The 6,217-nt window shown below is 46.8% G+C and overlaps 1 non-coding gene across 1 annotated transcript; it reads right to left on the bottom strand.

Moving 5' to 3' along the window:
- Positions 1 to 6,110: 6,110 nt before the first annotated feature.
- Positions 6,111 to 6,182, bottom strand: TRNAT-CGU (transfer RNA threonine (anticodon CGU)). The gene has a single exon. It is a non-coding gene; the product is annotated as a tRNA-Thr (tRNA).
- Between the last annotated feature and the right edge of the window lie 35 nt (positions 6,183 to 6,217).

Here is a 6,217-nt window from a genome sequence, read left to right as displayed (position 1 = left end):
AGCATTTGCAAGTTCCAGTTGTGAAATAGGCTGTGCACATTCTATATTTGGTAGCTCACAAGTACTCTTTCAGTTGGGCCCAGAGTGATGAAAGGACAGGAGCCAGGAATTCAGCCCAAGCAAGTCTCAAGGGGACCAGGCTCAGGCTTGGAGCTCATTTCTCACTGTGCAGGTCTTGCACAGGCACTGAGGCATTGCAGTGACTGCTGAGAGGGGACAGTGATCACCGGACTATACAAGATGCTTCCCTAAAATTAAAGATGCTGCTGCAGTATAAATCCTCCTATCTGTATTCTAGACATATGAAATGAGGCTTTAAATCCGGATACACCAGTAGAGCCTCACACACCTCCTGCTTCCCGTTTCCTATGATGAAATCTGTGTTCAAACTTGGGTACAATCCTTGTGAAATTAGTGACAGGGATTCCCCAGGTCCAGATGCATAATCCTCACAGCCCCAACAAGGCTGTGACAGTGCAAACTGCACACCATCAAACTCTTGAAACCATCTGGGTTCAATTGATGGCCACAATGCCCAGCAATAACACAGACAAGATTCAGGCTCCCAAGGACCCTCTGACATACTTGCAAGGCCAGCTGATTGCTCCATCTCTTGCTTAAGCTTCCCATCCAAGTTTATTACAGCTTCTTCAGAGACAGTAAACATTGCATTCTATATTAGGCCGTCCTTGCCTTGAATTAATATACAGTTTAAATTCTTTAACTTGGGCGATTGTACCAACTCAGCACTAGTTTGAAGCATCACTGTCACAAACGAGCTGGCAAGGCAGAGCACCTTCTGAGGCAGCCACTGCTCTTAGTGCAGGGGATGGTTTGGCCCCATGTCCTTCAGGCACAGCAAACAGTAAAACTTCAGAGGCAAAGGAGTTTCACAAAATAGCTGAGGCTGAACTTCTGAAGGTCACCTGGTCACACCCCCTGCTCCAGCAGGGTCCCTGGGCTACGTCTGGATGAATTTTGAATTTCTCCAAGGATGGAGACTTCACAGCCTGTTCCAGCATCCATCCTGCTCACTTGGAAAACTCTTTCCTTATGTTCGAATGGAACCTCCTGTGCTTCAGTCTCTTTTTTCTTTGTCTCTTTTCCTGTTTGTTGCTGAAGTTTTTGCACTGACCTGGTATCTCAGGCTGGCCTCTGAGCCTGGCTTTGTCACTGTAACCACCAGGCCCGGTGCAGCTGTACTGCGCAGAATGCAAAGGCAATTCCTCTTCCTGAGATTCAGAGAATCGCTTAGGTTGGAAAAGACTTTTCAGAGTCCAACATTAACTGGGCACTGTTAAGTCCACCACTAAGCCATGTCCCTAAGCAACACATCTTTTAAATCCCTTCAGGGAGGCTGACTCAACCATTTCCCTGGGCAGCTCTTTCCAAGGCTTGGCATACTTTTGGTGAAGAAATTTTTCCTACTATCCAACCTAAGCCCTCCCTGGTGCAACTTGAGGCCATTTCCTCTTGTCCTATTGCTATATTAATCCAACACCTGACTCTGCTCCCATGGCACTGTGTTTACAAACATATCATTTCATCAGCTCAAATAGAATTTTTTTCCAATTTACAGAAAGATCATCACAATAAAACTATACTCATGTTACTGCTCTTCATCCTGCAACAGCTTGCTCACTGCAGTGAACTTCATTCAGTGGTAAAGGCATGAGTATACACAGATAAAGAGAACCCTGCACACAAACCTTCCAGGCCTAGGCTCTGATACTCTTTCTAATTTTTTCTTTTCATATAGTTTACAGCCAGGAACATAAGAAAGTACCTGAGAGGGAGTCAGGGAGAAGAGCAGGGCTTCTGTGAGCAGCAGGTCCTGTGCTGCTGAGGATAAACAGGCTGCGAAGAAGGGATTAGCAACCTCCCATCCATCCATCCATCCTGCTCCTCCTTCCCTGCATAATTGCAGCTCAATTGAGACACACTGCCTGGAATGTCAGCTGGCATTTTTTGGGTTCCCCAGAAGCAGTAGCTGCCATTCAGCACCATTAATCTAAAATGTGTTTCACAGGTTCTCAGGAAGCTGAGCGCTGCTCTGCACGACACCAGTGAGGAGTCCCACTCCCTCTCGTGGGTGCCCTCAGAGCTCATTCACAGAGTCGTGCAGCTGTCATTCCCACTGGTACCCTGGCTCTCAGAGGAGCAGCAGCATTGCTGTGCTGGGCCCTCCATCCATTCTGGTCAGGTAGGAAAACCCTGCCCTGTCCATTCATATCTAATTACAGATGACAGCAGCAACCTTGGGGACCCGTGTAAGAGTTTCTACTCCTATAGTAAAGCAAAAATACAACCAGGCTCCTCACAGGGGAACTTCCCAACTGCTGCGCTCACATTTCTGAAGAAGGGGACACCAGTAGCTTTGTCCCTTGAACACAGAAAAAGGATTATCTCTCTGTCTTTCTTACAGTGAGTTTTCAAGGGGAAAAAAATAATTCTTATTTCCTATCTGACTGTCATTTTTAAAATTACTGAATTCTGTAGCATTCTATGGATTACTATTCACAAAGACGTACCTGTTCCTCTGGCAGAACAAATCAAGTAATTTCTGTTTCTGCTGGAGCCTTCGGCATGCAGACAAAAACATTTTTTATTCATCAGTGGTAAAAGGCTACAGCCATTTGACTTTAAACACAGACATGCTTCTGGGCTCTCTTCCAGGAAGTCTGTGTCACCCAGGCTTTAGATCAATATGTTTGTCTGCAAAGTCACCCTTTTGATCTGTAATTTTTCATTTTGACACAAGAAATGCTTTTTGGTCAAACTTCAGCAGTCCATTAAATTCCAGGCATAATAGAAATGGGAATCACATTGCTGTAGCCATGCAAAGATTTCCACAGTTTGGGGTTTATTTACTCATGGGTTAATTTACTCTGCCATATATCTGGGACTCAGACAATGCTGCAAATACTGTTCTGTGCCTCATCTGAGCTCACTGCTTCCTGCCCAGTTTGGGGTGGTCTCGCTGGCACTGGCAGCTTTATAAAACCCTTTGTATGTTTAGTTGTCCAACCTGCAGGAAATGTTGTTGAGGTTTTGGACTGAGCACATGGAGCATCCTCCCACCCTGGTCCTGCTGTTCACCTCAGAAAGAGGGGTCTGGGCTGCTGGGAGGGCAACTGTGCCCGGCCCGTGGCCCAGCTGGCTCAGCCTGGCCACCCCTGGCACACCACGCTCTGTTTGCACAACCCAGCACAGCCCTTTTCTTTCCAAGGTCAAGGTTTCAGGGCTTGGGTGGCTGGTTTTTTTTTCCTCTCTCTCCTCCCTGTCCTCCCCCCACTTTTTTTTTTTTTTTTTTTTTTTTTTTTTTTTTTTTTTAAGGTGCCAGCCATCCCATGGAAGGATAACCCAAAAAGCGGAGAGGTGGGAAATCAATCCAACACATTATTAGTGGGAGAGGCTGGTCTGCCCAGCTTTTGGGACAATCTCCCTGCCTGGCTTCACACAGCAAGGTCCAAGCAAGGCTTTCCAATGATCTCACTGCTATTTCTGACCAGACACAGCTCCTGCCGTGTTCCCAACACCCTGGATTTTTGTTGCTGAAGTTTGACCCAAGGGAGGATGCAACAGACACTCAGGAGAGTTGCAAAGTGCTGAAAATGTTCATATAATCCAAACAAACCCCATTATTTTCAGTCCCCATTCTCATCTTACCTTTCAAAAGCAAACATTTTCTGTCAGCCTCTCAAAAACACATAACTCAGAAATACTGCTAAAATTGAAAGTTTACAAGAAATACTGTTAAAATTGATTAATTTCTACACTTATTTTAAAGCCGTCGGGAAAATGCCTGGATTCTGAATAACTGGTTTGTCAAGCAAGAGAGGACAGGGAATTCTGTATTTAAATATGGCCAAGATTTCCAGCAATAACCTATCTTTTAAGTATGTTAATTGTAATATGATTTTATTAGGTAATTAACAGAGGCCTCATTTTAATCCTCATTTAATAGCTCCTCATTTCATAGAGGTGTTATATTCAGAGAAAAGCAGCTCAGTATTTTCTGGGAAAAAAATCAAAGATCTTAACAAGCAACTCAGAAGGGCCACCTAAAAATTTTATGTTTTCAGTCAGGACTTGTGTCCAAAATAAACAACTTTTTCCTCAACCCACCAAAAAACCCCAAGCCAAACCCATCTCCAGCACAGCTATGATCAGATCATAAATGCCTTGATTAAAGTTCATTGGCTGGTGCTTCAGGACTTTAGCTACTAATTAAAGTCAAAATCAAATTTATTGCCTGAGTGAGTAAGAAGAGGGGGCAGGAATTTGGGAGGTGAGCAAACACGTGATCTGCCCAACACAGCCCTGCCCTGAAGACAACAACAAGGGCAGGATGGCACAAACAGAACTGCCTGTCCCTAACAGAAAGGATCCCCTCGTGGTGGTGTTCCAGAAGTGAAGATGCACAACAGCAATCCTGGGCCAAGGCTTTCCCGTGGGCCCCTCCCTGGGAATTCAGCAGGAGCCTGTGAAGGACTTTCCTCACAGACACCCAGGAGCTAGAGGGAATATTCCAGTTCTGCAGAGACTGAAGTTAAGCAACTGGTGAGCTGCCTGGATGTGTTATGGCCACAGAGAACAGCGATGCCAGAGCTTTATTAAAATACCTGGTTCACAGTCCTGGGTTCATGGCACACGTTTGGGCAGGACCTGACTGCTTGAGTTTACAGGATGGGAAACCTGCTTCAGGGAGAACCTCAGTTTCACAACTGGTTTCAACCAGAAACAAACCCACAGAATTCTAAAAATCTCTGCAAAAGCAGCAAGATGGCTTTTGAACCAGTAGAAACATTTTGGTTTGACATTCCACTGTGAAATGATGTAGGGGAAAAAAATAAATCAAAAGAGGGTGTTTCAAAGCTGGAACTTTCATCCTCAAAAACCTCCAACAAAGGTGATGGGATTTGACAGCACTCTATTTTGCAAGTAAAATAGTGTCTGCATTTTTCTAAACAAGTTCTAAACTGCATTTCCTTCTTTTATATCAAAACATACTACAGCTTGTTTTGTGGCTTGCTAATAACATCCTGCACAACCATTTTGTACAGACCTCCCCATACACCTCATGCAGACACACTTCCAGTCCTTGCTAAGGAAGGCAAACAGCCTTCTGCCCAGTCAGGTCCAGGCCAAGTATGGCACAGGAAACAGCAAAACCAGCTTTTTCTTAAGCATCAAAGGAAGCAGCAAGTTATTTCCAAGAGGCTCCTCTGCTTTGCCCAGATACCTGGCTATTGCTGATTTTGCAATACAATGAGTCTACTCTTTACATATTTTAAGCTGTCTGAAAACAGCAATAACCAAAGTGATGTTATATGAAGGCAGCAGAAACGCCCTCACACGTGTTGTGCTTTGCACAGACTGATAGATCAAGAACCAAGGAATTAGGGTAAATTCTGGTGTAAATGGTACAATCTCATGGAAAGGGTGGTCAGACATTGGAACAGGCTGCCCTGAGAAATGGTGGAATCGCCATCTCTGAAAGGGTTAAAAGATGTGGATGTGGTGGTTGAGGACGCGGTTTAGCGGGGGACATGGCAGCGCTGGGTTAATGGTTGGACTCGATGATCTTACAGGGCTTGTCCCACCGTACCAATTGCATGACTTTAACTGCACTAGGCACTTGCTTGTTGCAGGATTCGGCCTGTGTACCTGTGAGAAGAACATCAAACCCAGCTCGCACAGAGAAAGCACCACGAGGATCCCTCACACCGAGCGCACCTAACACCTGCCCTGCAACACCACAGCGCCAACATCTGCTTTGTCTCAGCTGTGATTCACCCAGCTCAGGACACAGGTCCAGAGGCAAAACGCCGAGAAGTGTCCTCTACAAGAGGCTTACTGATTTGGGGGGGACACCGGGGCTCCGAGAGATGCTCACCCAAGGACTGCACGATTCTACCCGCGGGCTCCGAGCCGGTTCTGCGGCACAGACACACGGGAGTCGGGGACACCCGGCCGGCCGCACGGTGGAACTTCCCGCGGGGCTCCGGGGCCGGTTCTCCGACACTGACAGCAAAAATGAGTCGCAAACGAGGCGGCGCCCGCGGCCTCCCCGCGGCGGGGCTGCCAGCGCACTGCGCTGCCTCGGCAGGCACGGACGGGGTTCGAACCCGCGATCTTCGGTTTACGAGACCGACGCCTTACCACTTGGCCACCGCGCCCGACGGGCTGGCTGCACCCCCGCGCCGCCAGTGGA

The sequence above is a fragment of the Taeniopygia guttata genome, chromosome 18, assembly GCF_048771995.1.
Source record: "Taeniopygia guttata chromosome 18, bTaeGut7.mat, whole genome shotgun sequence".
NCBI classification, from domain to species: Eukaryota; Metazoa; Chordata; class Aves; order Passeriformes; family Estrildidae; genus Taeniopygia; species Taeniopygia guttata.
Note: the sequence above shows the minus strand (reverse complement) of the source record. Positions and strands in the feature narration are given on the sequence as shown.